The sequence below is a fragment of the Felis catus genome, chromosome B1 (assembly GCF_018350175.1).
Source record: "Felis catus isolate Fca126 chromosome B1, F.catus_Fca126_mat1.0, whole genome shotgun sequence".
Classification (NCBI taxonomy): domain Eukaryota; kingdom Metazoa; phylum Chordata; class Mammalia; order Carnivora; family Felidae; genus Felis; species Felis catus.
The window spans coordinates 25836106-25855854 of NC_058371.1; the positions used below are offsets into that span (position 1 = coordinate 25836106).

At 44.3% G+C, this 19749-nt stretch overlaps 2 long non-coding RNA genes across 2 annotated transcripts in view; both read right to left on the reverse strand.

Annotated features, from left to right (window-relative positions):
• Window positions 1–11707, reverse strand: part of LOC123384793 — a 35035-nt gene extending 23328 nt beyond the window's left edge. The window contains exon 1 of the long non-coding RNA XR_006596374.1: window positions 10767–11707. This is a non-coding gene — a long non-coding RNA (uncharacterized LOC123384793). The remainder of the gene's footprint in view (window positions 1–10766) is intronic.
• A 7173-nt stretch (window positions 11708–18880) lies between these two features.
• LOC109498756 overlaps window positions 18881–19749 on the reverse strand; it is a 41287-nt gene continuing 40418 nt past the window's right edge. The window contains exon 5 of the long non-coding RNA XR_002741639.2: window positions 18881–19174. This is a non-coding gene — a long non-coding RNA (uncharacterized LOC109498756). The remainder of the gene's footprint in view (window positions 19175–19749) is intronic.

The following is a 19749-nucleotide window of genomic DNA, read 5'->3' on the forward strand; positions in this document are numbered from 1 at the left end:
AGTAGTTTCTCTGACACTGGCCATAGCAACGATCTTCTAGCTCTGTCTCCTAAGGGAAAGAAAAGCAAAAATACACTATTGGAACTAAATCAAAACAAAAACTTTGGCATGGCAAAGGAAACAAGCAACAAGACTAAAAGACAACCTTCTGAATGGGAGAAAATATTTGCAAAGGACGGGTCCCATAAAACGTTAGTATCCAAGACATATGAAGAACTTCTATAACTCCACGCCAAAAATTCAAACAGTCCAATTTGAAAATGGGCATAAGACATGAACAGATACTTATCCAAAGACACCCAGATGGCCAACAGGTACATGAAAAGATGCTCACCATCACTAATCAGGGAAATGCAAATCCAAACCACAAGGAGATATCACCTCACACCCGTCAGAATTGCTATCAAAAATATAAGAAAGAAGTGTTGACAAAGGTATGAAGAAAAAGGAACCTCCGTGCACTGCTGGTGGGAATGCAAACTGGTGCAGCTGCTGTATGGAGATTCCTCAAAAAATTAAAAATAGAACTATTATTCAGTAATTTCACTACTATTTACCCAAAAGGATATAAAGACACCAATTTCAAGAGCTACATGCATCTCTCTGTATATTGCAGGATTATTTCAATAGCCAATTTATGGAAGCAGCCCAAGTGTTCATTGGTGGATGAATGGATAAAGTGGTACACACACACACACACACACGCACATGCAATGGAATATTAATCATAAAAAATGAATGAAATATTGCCATCTGGATGGATATAGAGAATATAGTGCTAAATGAAATAACTAAGAGACAAATACCATGATTTTGCTCAAAGAAAAAAGACAAGCAAAAAACCAAAACAAACAAAAACCCAAAAAACAAAAACAAAACAGACTCTTAGGGGCATCTGGGTGGCTCAGTCCGTTAAGCATCCGACTTTGGCTCAGGTCATAATCTCACGGTTCATGGATTTGAGCCCCGCGTCAGGCTCTGTGCTGACAGCTTAGAGCCTGGAGCCTGCTTTGATTCTGTGTCTCCCTCTCTGTCTCTTCCCCAGTTCGTGCTCGTGCTCTCTCTCACTCTCAAAAATAAAAAAAATAAATAAAAACAGACTCTGAAATATAGAGAACAATTTGATGGTTACCAGAGTGGGGCACAGGGGGTGTTGGGTAAAACAGGTGAAGGGGATTAAGAGTACACTTATGATGAGCATGGAATAATAATGTATAGAACAGTTGAATCACTATGTTGTACACCTAAAACTAATATAACACTGTATGTTAATTATACTGGAATTAAAATTAAAAATGTTTTAAAGATGGGGAACCTGGGTGGCTCAGTTGGTTAAGGGTCCAACTCAATCTCAGCTCAGGTCATGATCTCACGGTTTTTGAGTTCCAGCCCCCTGTTGGGCTTTGTGCTGACAGTGTGGATCCTACTTGAGATTCTCTCTCCCCCCCTTCCTCCTGCCCCTCCCCGTATTCTCTCTCAATTAGACACTAAAAAAAATGTTTTAAAGAAAGATTTTAAAATTAAAACATCAAGGGGGTCTATAGGGAAATAAAAATTTTATGAAGTCAAAGGGATCCACGCATTTATTGGGACAACGCAATTGTCTTTATTTTCATTCTTAATTTTACAGATTCTAACGCTACCTGTGTTTCACGTTGTTGACGGTGCATGAAGGTTAGGAATTCCACACAGAGACAATCTAGATCTCTTTTAGTAACACTCCTATTCACAGTTAGATCTTTGGTTCTGAGAATACGCACTGGCATCTACCTTGTGCCTAACGTTGGGACAGGTGTTTGGGATTCTATCAGCCTTTTAGAAGCATATAGTTCAGTAGGAAAAAAACAGGTCCATGGAGGTCGAAGTGCCTGATCAATGCACCAGGGTCAGCTGTGCTGTCTGGGGAGTAGATGGCAGCTCTCAAATAGATGAAGTGAGGTAGCAGATAAGTGATAAATGGCCAGGACCGGACAGGTGAAACAATGGGTGGGGAGTCGTCCACACAAGGGGGTCAGCAGAGATACAGGGGAGTAAGTATTGCTTACGAAGTGGCCAAAAGCAGAGTAGCGGAGGTGAGAAGGGGGCCTAGAGGAGGTTGAAGCGGTGGGTGGTGTCAAATTACAAAGGTAGCAGAAAGAACGAGGACTTTCTCCTCCAGAAGGGTCCCTTATCAGATATTCATCTGTTGATCTCACCCTGTTGTTTCCATACATGACAGACCACAAAAAGTTCTTCACGGTAGACTGAAGTGATGTTATTCCTGTACTCCAGAACTTATAACAAGATATCCAGTCAGAATGTCAAAATATGAAGACGGTACAAGAACGTAACCAGAACCTAGAAGTTCCTCTTGCACCCACTCCGAATTACTAACCTCACCTCCTCCCCAAATTTACTACCTTAACTTCTAAAACCACAGATTCATCCTGCCTGTTTTTGAATTCATAAAAATGGAATCATATGCTTTTGGCATCCAGCTTTTTAAAAAATGTTTAAGTGCACACACATGTGTGCACACACATAGGAATAGGGGAGAAGTGGAGAGAGGGCAGGAGAGAGAGAATCCCAGGCAGGCTCTGCACTGTCAGCACAGAGCCCGAGTCAGGGCTCAATTTCACAAACCACGAGATAGTGACCTGAGCTGAAATCAAGAACCCCAACGCTCAACTGACTGAACCACCCAGGCGCCCTGTGTCCAGTTTATTTCAATCATTATTCTAGTTCGTTCACTTTCCTTGCTATATGGTATTCTATTTCATGAACCTACCACAATTTATGTCTTCTACTGTTAGTAAACATGCATATTCTTTTTGCACTTATCAGTAACACATTTGTGTATATGTCTTAATGAGGAAAAAAACACATTAGGAAGGTCAAAAAAAGGCCCTGAGTCCAAGAATGGTGGCATCAGTTTCCACTGCTGGGGAAACCCATGAACTGACTGGAGCTGGGTTTTGTGCCATCTTCTGTTACATTAATGGAAGACTGTTGTGCAAAATAACCCAAAGCCAGGAAGGAAACATGTTTTTCAGTTACACTGTGGGGGGAGGCTAAGTCTAAGATAGGTCTTGACTTTTTTACTGCATGGGGGCACCCAAAAATTTGGAAGGAGATGAATATGTATACGTTACGCACATTTTGAGTGATTGTTAACTCAATGTTCATAATCTTATATATCAATGTAGAGTTTAGATATGGGGATGTTCAGGCAGAAATAAGAATGTTATCTTTTCCTAATTGAAAATAGACGGTCTTACCAAGATAAAATTTTCCGACCTGCTCATAAAAATGTGTCAAGAAAACATGTATACTCCATTTCTCCTTGGGTTAATTTGGCAATTTGTCCACTGTTTCTAATTACTGAAAATTTCTAAACGAAGGTTTCCTTGTAGAGGCACACCAGTGTCACCTAGTGTTCAGAAGATCAACTTCAGGCTGAAATAACCTTGTAGAACTCTTTCTAGCCTATTTTCCCACATAGTCCTGGGGTGGGGGTAGGGGAGGGGCAGGGGCAGTAGAGGAAATAAGGGGATTTGCATGTAAATGTCTGGTTCAGACTTCCTTCCCACCCCTGCCCCATCCATAGACGGACTTGTAAATGCACTGGGGAATGCTGCCCAAACCCTGAAAAGTGATTTAGAGGATTGTTTAGTCATTTGTTTTAATATGATTACAAGCGTAACATACATTTTTAAGAGAAGATACGGACATTTAAAAAGAAGCAAAATTTCCCCATTATTCCAGTTATCCAATCCTTCAAGCGCTCTGTTTGCTGTTTGGACATGTTTTTAGACAGAAGAGGCTTACTAGAGGTTTCTTCATACTAAATTGGTAGAAACTTGGAAAAAACAATACAGTAGGAAGCACCATCTGCCACCATTTCCTCAGTTGTAGCACAGTCTCAATTAATAAGTCTAAAAATTCCCCCCATCAGCTTCCAAAGATCCGAAGTTTGTAACAATTGACACGAATAGAGGAATGCATACCAAATCTCAAGCTTCATACTGTCTATTAAAATGATACCCTTTAAAGACAAGATGTGGCACATTTTCATCCTCAACTCTTACTAGTTTATATCCCATTTGGTTGAGACTTTTTTGCTGCCGACAGTAACGTATGAAATATCGCAGTGAGTTGTCAAATTGAAGTTTTTAAGTTTTCTGGTCCTAAAGACATCCGCATCTCTGGGAGCCGGCTGAATTCCCAATTCTCTCCTCTCCCTACGTTGGTACTATTCACAAGACCTTGCGTTCAGGCTAAGGAAATTAACCAGAAGAATCCCCTTCAATGGTCTGTTACCATGTCATTGTCCTTTGGCCTCTATTTGACACTGTTATTCCTATGGTCCATTCTGACATCTGTCACATCTTAAATTCAAGCCAGTCCTTGCCCCCACAATCTAAGAAATCACTGACAGCCAGGAGAACTTTGGCTATAGAACCACCTGTAAAAGTTCTTTCAGGGCAACTCTGACTTCTATTCATTAACACGAAGAACATCTAGTATGTCCCACCAGGTGCTTGGCCACAAACTAACACCAAATCCATGCCCTCAAGGTGAGTTCATTACAGTGGGAAGAATGGAGAAACACCTGGGGCATTAAGTTCTAAAGATGATCAGTTAAATCCATAGGAGTGTCGGGTGGTGATGTTGTTGTGCAAGCTTCCTGGAACGAGGGACTCTAGGCGGTCTTAAAGATGAAGTCTGTTTAATTGGGTAAAGGGGAGTGAATTCTAGACACGGGGAACAACCTGAGCAAAAGCCTAGAATTCTCTATCAACTACAGTAATTACTAAGGAAGACAGGTACACGTAGGCACAAAAGCCTACTGTTAGTTAGCCTACAATGGTTCTGCCAACCTCCTAGATGAGAGGTTAACTCAGATGTTATCTGAAAGTTCATAAACTTCACTGCATCGATAAGCACATAGAATATTTGTTTACTTCATTAATGCAAAGAAATGCATAAATTTATCTGTGCTTCAAACTTCATCATTAGGGGATAAATCTTAGATGGCATTTTGATAAAATAAATGTCAGGAATTAAACATGATAAGGACAAGAAGCTAGTAATTTATCTTCTTTGGAGAATGTCTGGTGGTTCACGCCTCTGAGTTTAGGGCAAACCTAAGTGGCCAGTCACGAAGACTTCACCTATAGCAGCCTAAGAGAACAACTTGTTTACCAAATTCAGAGGCGATGATGGAGTCAAATGGGCAAAACCAGATGTTTGGGATGGCAGGAGGAATTTTCATTTATTTTTTTAACTTACATCCGAGTTAGTTAGCATATAGTGCAATGATGATTTCAGGAGAATCCAGTGGTTCATCCCCTACATAGAACACCCAGTGCTCATCCCAACAAGTATCCTCCTTAATGCCCCTTAGCCATTTAGCCCATCCTCCCTCCCATAAACCCTCCAGTAACCCTCAGTTTGTTCTCTGTATTTAAGAATCTCTTACACTTTGTCCCCCTCCCTGTTTTTATATTATTTTTGCTTTTCTTCCCTTATGTTCATCTGTTCTGTGTCTTAAAGTCCTCACATGAGTGAAGTCATAGGATATTTCTCTAACTTCGCTTAGCACAATACCCTCCAGTTCCATCCACATAGTTGCAAATGGCAAGATCTCATTCTTTTTTATGGCTGGGTAATATTCCATTGTATATATACACCACATCTTCTTTATCCATTCGTCAGTTGATGGACATTTGGGCTCTTTACATACTTTGGCTGCTGTCAATAGTCATACTGGGGTGCACGTGTGCCTTTGAAACAGCACACCTGTATCCTATAGATTAATACCTAGTAGTGCAATTGCTGGGTCATAGGGGAGTTCTATTTTTTAATTTTTTAAGAAACCTCCACTGTTGCCCAGAATGGCTGTACCAGTTTGCATCCCGGCCTTGCAAGAGATTCCTTTTTCTCCACATTCTCACCAACAACTGTTGTTGCCCAAGTTGTTAATTTTGGCCACCCTGACCAGGGTGAGGTTGGTTGCCAGTGTGTGGTTTTGATTTGTAGATCTCTGATGAGTGATGGTGAGCATCTCTTCACAGGTGTCTGTTTGCCATCTGGAGGTCGTCTTTGGAAAAACGTCTATTCATGTTGGCCCATTTATTCACTGGATTATTTGTTTCCTGGATTTATTTTATAGATTTGGGCTACTAACCCTTTATCCAATATGTCATTTGCAAATATCTCCCATTCTATCGATTACATTTTAGTTTGGTCGATTGTTTCCTCTGCTGTGCAGAAGCTATTCATCTTGATGAAGGCCCAAGAGTTCATTTTTTGCTTTTATTTCCTTTGCCTCCAGAGACATACAAAGTTGCTGCCTGTTTTCTCCTGTAGGATTTTGATGGTTTCCTGCCTCACATTTATGTCTTTCATACGTTTTGAATTTATTTTTATGCATGGTTCTTTTGTACTCTGTCTACTTAGTATTTGTTGAATTTTTCACAAGGAGGCAAACATACCTAGTCTTTTTAATTGGAAGCCCCATATTAATCTTGGTTACTATTCAAAGCGGGGATAGTTGTCCAACGAAGAAAATCAACTCACTAGGTCTGGGCTTTTTTTTAACCACTAGGTGGTGCTGCCACATCTAAGAATGAAACCCAGAGCCTCGGCTTCTGAGGACTGGATGAATCCGTATTCTTAAAGACTACTTTCATTTGGACAAAAAAAAAAAACAAACAAACAAAAAACAAAAAAACTATGCTCTTAGATAAGGCCATAGCGGTTTTTGTTTTTAAGAACTTCTTTGTTAAAAATATCCTTCAGGGGCACCTGGGTAGCTCAGTTGGTGGAGCATTCAACTCTTGGTTTGATTCAGGTCGTGAGTCCAGGGTCGTGGGATGGAGCCCCGCGATAGGCTTCAGGTGGAGTGTGGAGCCTACTTAAGATTCTCTCCGTCTCCCCCTCCTCTTCTGCCCTCCCCACTCATGCTCTCATGCCTCTAAAACGTGTGTCTGTATATAGATATACATATATGCATACCACACACCCCCTCCATATTACAAGGAGAACACTTTTCAATCATAGTCCTTAAAGTCTGAAAGTTAAGTGAATATTTTCACTATTTACTAGATGCAAAATCCTCACATTAACTTGCCCAAGCCTCAGTTCTCTCGTGTAGGAAATGGCCAAATAACTCTATTTGAGGAGGTGGAAGAGGGTCAGAAGTGTATCCTCAATTCCAAGAAGGCACTTTAATACCCAAAAAATGAAGGAAGCCACTCCGTACCCGTTGACAGAGTTATTCACAGCCACTTACTGATGGGTGGGATCCAGCTTTGCTCTGCCCCCCAGTTGGCTCTCCAGCGTCCCTCCCCCCAGCCGAGTCTCCAGCTCGCCTGGCCCTCGGCCCACGACTGTTAGGGAGGGAGGGGCACGCTGCTGTAGTCACGGGCCAGTTATCTCAAGTCGTGCCATCTGTGCAGCAGAGGGTCTTCATTAGTTATCTCAAGTGGCGCCGTGTGTGTGCGCCAGAGGGGAGAACACGATGGGGAGCCGAAGCTGGAGTCACGGTTGGCAGCGCGCCTACCCTCCACGCCCAATATCTTTAGGACTCTATCATCTCTGCACGCCGATCTGTCAGGATCCTAGAGGCAGGTATCGGGAGGGGAGCGGCATCCCTACCCCCCAGCAGCAATGTCAAGAGCAACGGGAGATTCCCCCGTGACCTGGTAAAATGGGTTCTTTCCCCAGACTTAACAGTGGGAGCAATTGTGAACTTCTGTGTCAGTGGTGGCCCCACGACAGGAAGACGTTTTCCGACGCAACAGAAACCAACACCAGCAATATGAGGCTACGGGCCATCAGGCACCTGTCTCACAGGCAACAGCAATGACAAAGCTTATTGGGACACCACAGTGGCTGTTTGGGCCCCATGAGCCAACACCACCCCTGGCTTTTCATCAATCCTCAGTCTTGAGGTACAGATCTAGCCGCTTCCTGCCGAAAAGGAGCACAGAGCAGGATTTTGAGCAATGAAACAGTCTTGCGTCCAACTGCAGACATTCCTTAGTACTAAGTCGAGCCCCATCCTTCGCAGAGCCATTATTTTGGAACGCTCGTGGATAGTCTCGGCACCTGTTCCCCATGTCATGACAAGGTAAATTAGGCCAGTTCAGTTAAACAGTGGTCTCAGGTCAGGAGGTGGTCCTGCAGCTGGCCTTTCACCGTTAGGCCTACAGTGTGCAAGCGATCAGGTAGAAATTTCGCCAGATACGCAAGGAAACCAGAATTCAGGATTTAGCCTGGTTTTAGAGGTAAACCATAAACATTCGAGGACAAGAATCCGACATCTACAGAGGTAGGTTACTGAAACAGTTCTGTTTTTCTCCTCTAAAGTCACCCCTATTTCTAGAAAAGGTAGTGAAATTAAGACCAAGTTGTTTGCAACGACAAGTCCGGTTTTAACAACCTTGGCCTATTTACATAAGGGCAGCAAGAATAGTGACCGACCCTTTGGGTGCTTTTAAATCTGCTTTACTCGAACTTTTAATAAGGAATTTCAGAGTGAGTGTTTAACAGCCTTTCAAGGCTGAGAGCCAAGGCAAATACTCTCCATCAGACTTGCCTGCTCTAGCTATAGATTTGGACTGCTTCCTCTCTTTTCAAGATCCCCCAAATCTGAGGTTCCAGAGCCTGCCAGAAAGTGACCCTCACTTATTCACCTGGTAAGGCTCCCAGGAACCCTGTGAGCAAGGTACCAGGCCAATTTTTCTTTCCAAGGGGCTTCTTAGGCTCCATAAAGTCAACCTTAATCCCTTCAAGCTGTCTGGTCATACCCGAGTCTAGGCAGATTGCTCTCAAATATAACATTCCAGTCAAAGCCTTACTAATATAACCAATGGTTCCAATGGTGTCATGTAAAAAGGAGAACAGATTCTTATTGAACTTGTGCAAATAATTACAATTTCCCATTTTGTCATTGCCACAGGCCTGGCCAAACCCTCTGGATATGAACTTACATTCAAAACTCACATCTGGCATTAATACCTGCAAGCTCTATACTCGTTTTACTACCATTTTGGCCTTTAAGAAAGCCTCTTGTTGTTCACCCCACGCCCATTGGCTTTTCTTCTTAACCAAGGCATATAAAGGTCTTAAGAGGTATTCTAGATGGGGAATAAAAGGTCTCCAGTAACCCAATAAACCAACAAAGCCGGTAATTCCTTTACCATTTTAGGGATTGGGAAGGTTTGCATTTTATCAGGAACCCCCTCCAGCATCCCTTTGTTCTTCCCCAGGCTGACTCCCAGGAGCTTTACTGATTGATCCAACCCTTGGATCTTGTAGATATTTATCAGTCATCCTCATGGCTTTAAGTATGCCGGTAATAATGACGTGGCCACTTGAGACAGGGCGGATAAATCACCACAAGTTATGCAACTTGAACTCACCTGCTGTTGCAGTTAGATCCAGATCCTGTAGAACATCTACACCCAAAATATACTCAAAAAGGGAAATATGCACTAGAAAACAGGGAAGAAGCCTACCAATCAGTAGGCAAACACTACTTTGTCCCCCGTAACCATCAACAGCTTTTACTTCTCCCCCAAATTTTGAGGAGTATGCATTCAGCTCCATTGTCTATCAGAGTAGTACAGGCTGTGGAACCAATAAGTGGTTAATTCCACATGGAGCCTCTGGTCGCCCCCGACTGCATGCCCCAGAAGGCAACACCGGCCCAACCCTTGGTCTCTCGGGTTAGGGGTATCCAGCCCCAAAGTTCTTCAGTGGAGGGGCTCTTGGTAGCACAGCTGGCTTCTTAAGCCTTCTTCCAAGGGAGCACACTGCTTTCCCTTAGGCAATGCCTTCCATAGACTTAGCGAGACAATCAGGTTTTTTGTATTTTCTCTTGAGTGGCCCTGGATATTAGAACTCGACACAGTTGTTTACAAGAGACCTTGGTGGGCCCCTTTTCCACCATTTTATCGTCAGCAGGATCCTTGGTTCGTCCCTGTTTTTCAACCCATCTCTTTCCCCATGACAATTCCTTTGGTCTTACTTACATCAGCCATCGTAGTGGCCACTGTAGCAATGGCCCAATTAACCACAGGGGCAAGGATAGATACTCCAATCCCATACCGTGTCCCCAGGGCTGACTGCGAGATACGACCTTTCATACTGGAGGAAAATAATTGTGTCCGGGCCTCTACAACACTGGGTAGAGGGATGACGTTTCATTCCCACGTACGATTTCTTGTAGTTCTTCCAGAGAGGTCCAGCCCAGCAGAGGGTGGGGGGAACATCTCCCTTCGTCAGGCCAGGTGATCTTAATGCTGGCATTCATCCACTCAATCAAATTAGTTAAGTGCTTACAGATGCTTTACCATGCCTAGAATACACACTCTTTTCTGAAAGTCAGGTTGAACAGTGACTGAGACCATTTTTGACATCTGGGACCCACTTAACACAACACCGTCCCCCCCAGGAACCATAGTCGGGACACCCAAGGTGCCGGCCCTTCTCGGCCTGTTTGCTTCAAGCGGCTCATAGCTCCCCCAATTGAACGGACGACAGGAGCTCCCCCGGGGCCTGGACAAGGGGCTCTCCCCTGGCGGGGACCACAGGCTCTTCCCCAGCTCGGCCCCCTTACCCATGATCGTTTGGTCTCCGGTACCCTGCTGGCTAAGCCAAGAGTTAGGAGGTGGAGGAAGGTGAGCAAACGTATCCTCCAGACTGAGAAAGCACTCTGAGACCCAAACAGGAAGCAACCCACTCTGACGCGTCTACAGTTATTCAGGGTCACTTACCGGCAGGGAGAGCCCCCGGTGGAAGATGCAGACAGAAGGCAGCCATGTCTCCGCAGCCAAGCTCCCCCTGCCGGGGCCCGGCCCAGGCTCTTATGGAGCCAGGGGCTTGGTGGGGAGGTCACGTGGGAGTTACCTAAAGCAGCGCACCTGGCTTCTTCTCTGCGAAAACCCCGGATGGCACGTGACACCCGAGCAGGGCAGGGCCTGGATGGGCGGCCACTGGCTTCTGGCGCAGCCTTGGGCAGCAGCCTCCCCAGCCGGGGAGGAGGCAAGGCTGAGGACGAGGAGTGGATCCCCTTCACCAGGCTGGGCCACCGGGTCCGGAACACGATCGGGTCCCCGGAGGAGAGATGTCTCTCTTCTCCCGGCCCATCAGGGAATCTGAAATCGTTGAGTTTTCCTGGGGGCCTCCCTCAAGGATGAGGTTTTGAAGATTGTGCCCGCGTAAAAGCAGACCCCCGCCGGCCAGGGGACCAGGTTCAAGGCAACTGTTGCCGTCAGAGCTTACGACGGACACGTGGGTCTGGGTGTTAAGGGCTCTGGGGAGGTAGCCGCTGCCATCCTTGGGGCCATTTCCCTGGCCAAGCCCTCCGTCGTCCCTGTGAGGGTGAGGCTGCTGGGCGAACAAGGTCGTCAAGCCCCACACTCCGTGCACGGTGACCAGCTGCTGTGGCTCTGTGCTGGTGCGCCTCTTCCCTGTCCCCAGAGGCACTGACACCATGCGAGTCCTGAGCGCACGATGCTACTGGTGATGGGCTGGCACTGATGGCTGCCACAGTTCAGCTGTATTGGCACGGCGGGCACCTATCCCAAAGCCACGTTTGATGCCATTTTCAAGAATTAAAGCCTATTAAGAAAACAAGAGAGAAAGAAAAGCCACCTGTGCTCTAGAGGATCTCGGCTAGTTAGCTCAAGTGGCACCATGCGTGGGCCAGAGGGGAGATCAAGCAGGGGGGGGAAAAGCTGGAGTCACGTTGTCAGCGTCTGCACACTATATCTCAAATTTTGTAGGAGTGAAATATCTATTACATGTCTCACAGGGGCATGTAGTGTCACACACACACACACACACACACACACACACACACACACACAGATGCGAAGAATAGCAGCACAGAATAAATATTGGGCTTTTAAGATGGTCGCTTCAAAGGTCAATATAATTTCTGGCATTATTAGTTTGAAAGGCCAATTATTTGGGGGCGCCTCGGTGGCTCAGTCAGTTGAGCATCCAACTCTTGATTTCAGCTCAGGTCATGATCCCAGGCTCATGGGAGTGAGCCCCACATCAGGCTCGATGCTGAGCATGGACCTGTTAGGATTCTCTCTCTCCCTCTTTCTCTCTCTCCCTCTGCTCCTCTCCCCTGCTTGTGCACGCACCTGCTCGTGCACTCTCTCTCTCTAAAATAAATAAAAGGGAAATTTTTTTTCTCATCCACGTCTCACTTGAATGGTAAAGTTCTTTCTTTCTTCTTTCCTTTATTTCTTTTTTTTTTTACCAAGTGAAACGATGATTATGCTTTTTAAAAATCTGAAAATGGTTATATGTAAAAGTTACGTGCATACCGTGAAGTGTTCTATAATCAGGGACCCCCCCCCCCGAAATGGGCAGAGATCTTGTACACTCAGCAGGTCACATCACAGACATTTCTGGGGGTGTCTGATCAGCTCGTAGATTTCCCCTTCTGTGGGAATTGTCTATGATCCTCAGAAACGACTTGTTTTTATTTTTCATTGTTTTAATGTTTATTTATTTTGAGAGAGAGAGCAGGGAAGGGGCAGAGAGAGAGAGGAGACCGAGAATCTGAAGTAGGCTCTGTGCTGTCAGCCCAGAGCCTGATGCAGGACTCGAACCCACAAACCGTGAGATCACGACCTGAGCCAAAACCAAGAGTCAGGCACTTAACCGACTGAGCCACCCAGGAGCCCTAGAAACTACTTGTTTTTATTATGAGACAACTTCCCAAGTCCTGGTTATTCAGTTCAGTTCCGTTAGAAACCACACCATCCTTACAAAAATTCCTTAACCTGCTTTTCTTAGTTTCATTTGGATTCTGTTGCTCATAACCACATGAACTTTAATGCAGCAAGGTGAGACAACAAATTATTTTAACAGCCCCAGAATGGCTCTTAGGGATAGAACTATTTTTGCCTGTGAAAATACCTTGAAAAGTAGCTTAGGGATTTATGGTAAAATTTCTAAGACACAGTTTGGCCGGAAAGAGCTGAGCTGCTAAAGAAGGATCGAGCAGGAATTTGACGTTGGAGGAGAGTAGAGCATCGTGTGTTTGTGGCAGCGGAGGACAAAGGAAAAGAGAGTACTTGCCGTGCAGATCCGCACAAGCTAAACAACTCAGCAAAAATGGAAGGTGATCCAGAGGTGACCAAGAACCAGGGTCCTCTGCCCAAACCCCAAGAGAGTTGGAGGGACTCAGAAAATCACAGCACGTGGAGTAGCTTTATGCCAATTTAACTTTGCTTTCAAAGGTTAGGCTACCTCTGACATTGGAATGGCACCTACTAGGACAAATGTTCATTCACAGGTTTGCTGGTTTAAAACCCATCAGTTGCTATTTTGTGGTCGTGCCCTGATACCATCTTAAATTGTTTTCCTTAAATGTGCTATTTCACTTTAACCCTTAGTAAGGATCTCGGTTATCCAATCTAATTGGCCAAACCAGATACATCCATTCAGCACATGTTTACGAAGCATCTTCTAGGCACTGAATTTACGAGTTGAATGTCAGCTAGTTTCATGCATCTTAAAATCGAGCTGGAAGGAGAGAATATTTATTGCAACAATAAACAAGTAATTTAAAATTGTGACCAGCGCTGTAAAAGAATCAGGTAGGATATGGAGAAGGACAAGAATCAAATAGAATATGCAGGTTCCCTGCATCAGAGGAGAGAGTGGTCTGGTAAGGACTTGGGAGAGAAAGCCCTTCCCAGAAATCTTTCCAGTGAGTCGTTCTATCACCCCTTCAGCCATCGCGATAGACAGATTTCCTATCTTGAAATTACCTCCTCCCTCTCGTTCCCATAACACAGGGCCAGGCTTGGAGAGCTGACTTCACACAAAATATGATATTTCTCCTTTGCTGTAACATGCGTAACAAAGTTGCCACCACTAAACTGCATGCACTTGTCCCACCGAGGCTGCAAGATGACGTGTGCCACCCGACATCCTGATTCCTCTTTGCTTTCCAGAAGCCGCACGTGAAGATCAGCCGTATTGCGTTGTGGTCACACCTCACAGTCCCCGGAAGCGCTAAACACGAGCGTAATGACAGTGAGGCAGGGCAGCCACCGTGGGATCCTTCGTTCCCCATGGAAAAGGGAGAAATTGCTAGGAGACAAAACCAAAGTGCTACAAAGCAGAAGTTAAAGAGATCCTCTGGGTATGAGCAGAACTCATCGATGGGAAGGATGTTACTTGCCGCGTTATTTGCCCGTTGCCTCACAACAGTGAGCTTGCAGAACCGTAATGATAACAAAAATTCTCAAACTGCTGAAGGAAAACCTTACTCTTCATGTGGGAATGTTATCACCGCGTCCTCAGCGCTTTACTGGAATTTCTATTGCCTGATAAGGGTTGTGGCAAAAGGCTTTTTAGATGATAATCAAGAAATCTGGGTCTTCTCCAAAGTATGTGATCTTGGGCAAATCTTCACTTTTGGGGGGGCCTCATTTTCCCCACCTCTACAATCAGGGAGTCTGAATAAATGCTTTCTGGCACCTCCTCCAGTTCTAAATTCAATGATACTATGAGAAAAACACAGCGATGTAGTAAATAACTGGGGAAGATTGGAGTGAGCAGAGCTCGATGTGAGTTTTACCACTTAGTAGTTGTTAGACTCTCAAAAAAATTCTTAACGTTTTAAATCTTAACCTTTTAATCTAGATCTCGTTTCTAAGACAGAATCATAAAAGTAATAGAAAACTGAGTTCCTTGCGGTTGAGGTCAAATGAAACGGCAGGTGGAAAACTTCTTAAACGCCCAAGCTCAGCATATACGTGAGTCTTATTACTAGAATTATAACGATGAAAATAAAAATAGTACCAACTAACATTTGTTGACCATCTTAAAGCCTGTGAACAGGTGGCCTCTTAATCTTCACAACCACCTTATGGGATAGTACGATTGGGATCGCTATTTCCTGGAGGAGGAAACTGAGGCAGAGGAGATTAAATGACATACAACCGACAAAGCGGCCACATAACTGGGCAGTGGCAGAAGGCAGTTGTGTTCCAGGCCACAGCGGGGCTTCTTGATCAGTTCTCCGACAGATTTGATGTGAAGGGACATCATAGGTCTAATGTGGCCACAAAGGATGGTTAGTTCTACTCCGAAAGCTTCTTCAGTCATGTCCTAAATCAAAAACCTATGTATTTTGTTTTATCCCAAATTATTCAGATATTCACAAATTATTCACATATTCACAAATTCTCTAATTATCCCAAGTTATTCATGGGTTCACAATCTTGCAGCAAAATATACTGGTTTTAAATTTTTTTCCTAAGGGGCACCTGGGTGGCCCAGTCAGTTAAGCATCTGACTCTTGGTTTCAGCTCGGGTTACGATCTCACGGTTCGTGAGTTCAAGCCCCTCATCGGGCTCTGTGCTTGGCAGCGTGGAGCCTGCTTGGGATTCTCTCTCTCCCTCCCTCCTCTCTCTCTCTCCCTGCTGTCTCTGTCTCTCTCGAAATACATAAACTTGGAAAACATTTTAAAAATAAAAATGCTCCTAAAAGTTATACATCAAAAGAAATCAGGATGGCTGGCCAGCAAACAGAATTCCTTTTTGTAGAGAAATTCTGGAAAGGAAATGTAGCAAGTTTAAGCATACATTTCGAAAATCTCAGAAAACCAAAAGTAAACACGCAAACACGAAACAGCAAAACGGTGCCCGTGATTACATTTTTTATACAACCTCAGTCCCTGTGAAGCCATCCCATTTCCCCACCCCCAGCCCCAGCAAGCACTTGGGAAAAATGTCTGTGTCTCAATCCAACTCAGGCTTCCTGCACAAAGGCTGTGCTAATGACAGGCATGTTTCTGTGGCAGAATTTCAAAAGCAGCAGGCAGCAATTTAATTAGCTCTAAGTCAATAAATCTCCATGAACTCTAGCAAGTCGGAAGACCATAAGCCTCACTAGCAATTATCAGCAAGAGATTATTCATGTAGAACCATGATGCGTAACATTTGGCAATACCCAACATGAAATATTTATAATTTTCTGAGAATGACTAACAATGAAGAGTGGCATTAAAATGCATCAGAATTAATTCTACCAGACACCTTGATTCCGAAAAAACTCACCCAAAAGGATATAAGACATGGGAAAACCCCAAATGATAAACGGTCAGAGGATAGACGGGCTCTGAAAAGTTCTTCTCAAAAAAAAAACAAAAGTGACTGCAGGAATATTTTGTGTAGGAAAATGTAATCCTGGTGGGAGTGGGTTATACTGTGTTACTCATATATGTAGTGTATGTAGCTACTCATCATACAATTACCTCCCTTCAATAATTCCTTAACTTTAAGCAGCCCTTGGAATCTGTCCCAAATCTCATTCACAGATGCTAAGCACTGCTTTGGATTAAGAGGTGATTGTCAGCTTCACTGGAAGTATTCTTTTTTTTTTTTTTTTATAATTTTTAATGTTTATTTTTGAGAGAGAAAGTGAGAGAGAGAGAGTGCGAGTGGGGAAGGGAAAGAGAGAGAGACAGAATCTGAAACAGGCTGCAGGCTCCGAGCTGTCAGCACAGACCCTGACGTGGGGCTCGAACTCACAAACCGCGAGATCGTGACCCGTGCCGGAGTCAGATGTTTAACAGACTGAGCCACCCAGGCGCCCCTGGAAGTATTCGGACTTGAGAATCTGTGAGAGTTTTCATCAAAGGATCTAAGGAGATGAGCCAGAGGAGGCTCGTGTACCAGGCACCCAGCTTCACCCCGGTCAAGGTAGACGGACCCCCCCCCCACCCCACACACACCTACCACGTGCACTGCAATTCACATCCATCACTCTGGTTCTATAGGGCTGACCCCTTGACTACCTACAGACAGTAGAATATGAGATTTCCCCCTACAAAGCCATAACAATAACTTCAGTTTTCAAGGGTGGTAGGCTAGTGGAATGTTATTTTTCCTGCGTTTTTATAGGATTGCTCTTACTCCCTGATCTTCTTAAGGTTTTCGTTGTCTAGTCCTGCTGACCTTGCTAATCAGCACGGGTTAAATTTGGCTGTGAGTGATGGAAAACTCAGAATAACATTTTCTGAAACAAAATAGAAGTAGGAGTCCAAGTAGGCGGTACAGGGCCAGCGTGATGGTTCACAGTGACCCAGATTCCCTCCATCTTGTTGCTCTGTGGGTGGTGGCCTCACCTCACGGTCCAGGATGGTAAAAGCCACATTCCAGGTAGCAGGATGGAGGGAAGGATAAGGAAGAAAAAAGGGGTATGCACTCCCTTTAGAGAAAGGGTCTTTGTGATGGTTCTAAGACATACCCACAAATCTCCAGACACTCCCATCAAGAACTGACATAGAGGGGCCCTGGGTGGTTCAATCGGTTAAGCATCCAGCTCTTGATTACAGCTGAGGTCATGACCTCGCGTTTTGTGAGTTTGAGCCCCTCATAGGACTCTGGGCTGACAGTGCAGAGCCTATTTGGGATTCTCTCTGTCTCTCCCTCTGTCTGTTCCTCCCCTGCCTGTGCTCTCTTCTCTCTCTCAAAATAAATAAACTTAAAAAAATATTTTTAAAAAAACCAACAGAAACTGGCAGAGATACAGCCCCTCTCCTCGAACCTGCCCAGGCCTTTAGAAAGTGGCAAAAGTGATGCCGTGTGATCTCCCAGGTAGGAAGAAACAGAAATGAGACTTTTGCCAGTATCTCTTGGGACATTCATCCTGGGAGCCTTCAGCTATCATGCACAACATCTGACTACCGTGAGGTCTCCGTGGGGAAGGAAGAGAAGGAGTGGATGGGAAGATAGTGACGGGGTGGGGGTGGGCTGGGGCAAGAGGGACAGAGGCTGGCAGGGCAGGAGTCGAAGCTGCGAAAGGCAGTTATCTATTATTCTGAGCTGTTAAAATTCCATCGCTGTGCCACAATGGGAGAACAAACATCAGGGGACAAAAAGCAGTCTCCACCACGAGCTATGTGCAGCAGCTTTTACAAATGTTTAAAATTTCTTGCAATTTAGCAACACACAAATTTGGATTCCAGAAGCTGTAGGATTATCAGGCTTTACAGATATCTATATAGATATTAAATGCTAACCACTCTCGCATTTACCTTTAGGGCGGAAATTACTCTGGAAATACTTCTTTTTTTGCCCAATTCTTCCCAGACCTTTTTTCTGATGAAAAAGAATTTTTAAAATAAAGGTAATATATAAACCACATAAAACCTTCAAATGGTAAAGAACAGTACAGAATGAAGAAATCTTTGTCCTCTGTACCAACACCCCCCCCAAAACCTCAGTGTTCTTTACTCAGAAAGAACTACTGTTGGCAGTGTCTTGTGAATTCTCCAGAAATTACATTCAATGACCAGATTAACTATCTATCATTTATCTATCTACCTGTCTATCTATCATCTATCTTACCAATAGGAGAACAAGCCTGTACTAATGAACTATACATACTCCTATAAACTTTCCAATTCTTCCACATAAAAACATATTTTGGAGATTTTTCCATGTGACATAAACCTTTTTACTGATACACAAACCTGCATGCATTTATAGAATTTCAGGGGCGCCTGGGTGGCTCAGTCAGTTAAGTGTCCCACTTCGACTCAGGTCATGATTTCATGGTCTATGATTTCGAGCCCCGCATCCGGCTCTGTGCTGACAGCTCAGAGCCTGGAGCCTGCTTTGGATTCTGTGCCTCCCCCTCCCTCTGTCCCTCCCCAGCTCACACTCTGGCTCTATCTCTGTCTCTGAAAAACAAACATTAAAACAAATTTTAAATTATAAAATTTCATAAATTTTGCCACAGGTGAACACTCATGAAGCTATCACCACCATCAAGCTAGGGAACATAATCATCACCTCCAAATGTTTTCTCATGCCTCCCCCCCAACCCCGCCCTGCCCCAGCCCTTCCCCTCACACCAGGCAATCGCTGATCTGCTTGCTGTCATTAGAGATTAATTTGCAGTCTCTAGCATTTTAGGCAAATGAAATCTACACGTGAAGTGCTCTTTCTGTGCGTGTCCAACTTCTTTTACTCGGCATGTTCATTCGGGGATCCAGCCATGCTGTTGCACGTACCAATAGTGTGCCTCAGGTCTCTGCGGAGCACTGTTCTATTATATGGACGCGCCGTCAGCTGCTTGTCCCTTCCTCTCGTGATGAACATCCGGCTTGTTTCCAGTTTTTGCTTGTTACCTAAAACACTGAAATGTACATATGTGTCCAAATCTTTGTCTGGACATATGCTTTCATTCCTCTTAAATAAATAACAAGAAATAGAATGGCTAGATCATATGGTAGGTGTATTTTCATCTTTTTAAGAAACTGTCAGCCGACTTTAGCTCAGGTTATGATCTTACAGTTTGCGAGTTCGAGCCCTGCATGGGACTCTGCACTGACAGCACAGAGACTGCTCGGGATTCTCTCTCTCCTGCCCTCGCTGCCCCTCCCCCACCTGTGCGCACGCTCTCTCTCTCTCTCCTCTCTCTTAAAATAAAAACTTAAAAAAAAAACTGTCAAAATGTATTTCCAAATTGAGTGTAACGTTTACCTTCCCAATGGCAGTGAATGAGAGTTCCAGTCCTCTGTATCCTCATCAACTTCCAGACTTTTAAATATTGGACATTCTGATAAGGGTGTGCAGCTTTATTATTTTCCTAGTGACTGATTCTACGGGGTATCATTTCATGCATAAATCCGCCACTCGTATGTCTTCTTTGGTCCATTCAAATCTTTTGCCCAATTTTAAATTGGGTTATTTTTCTTATAATTGTGCTTT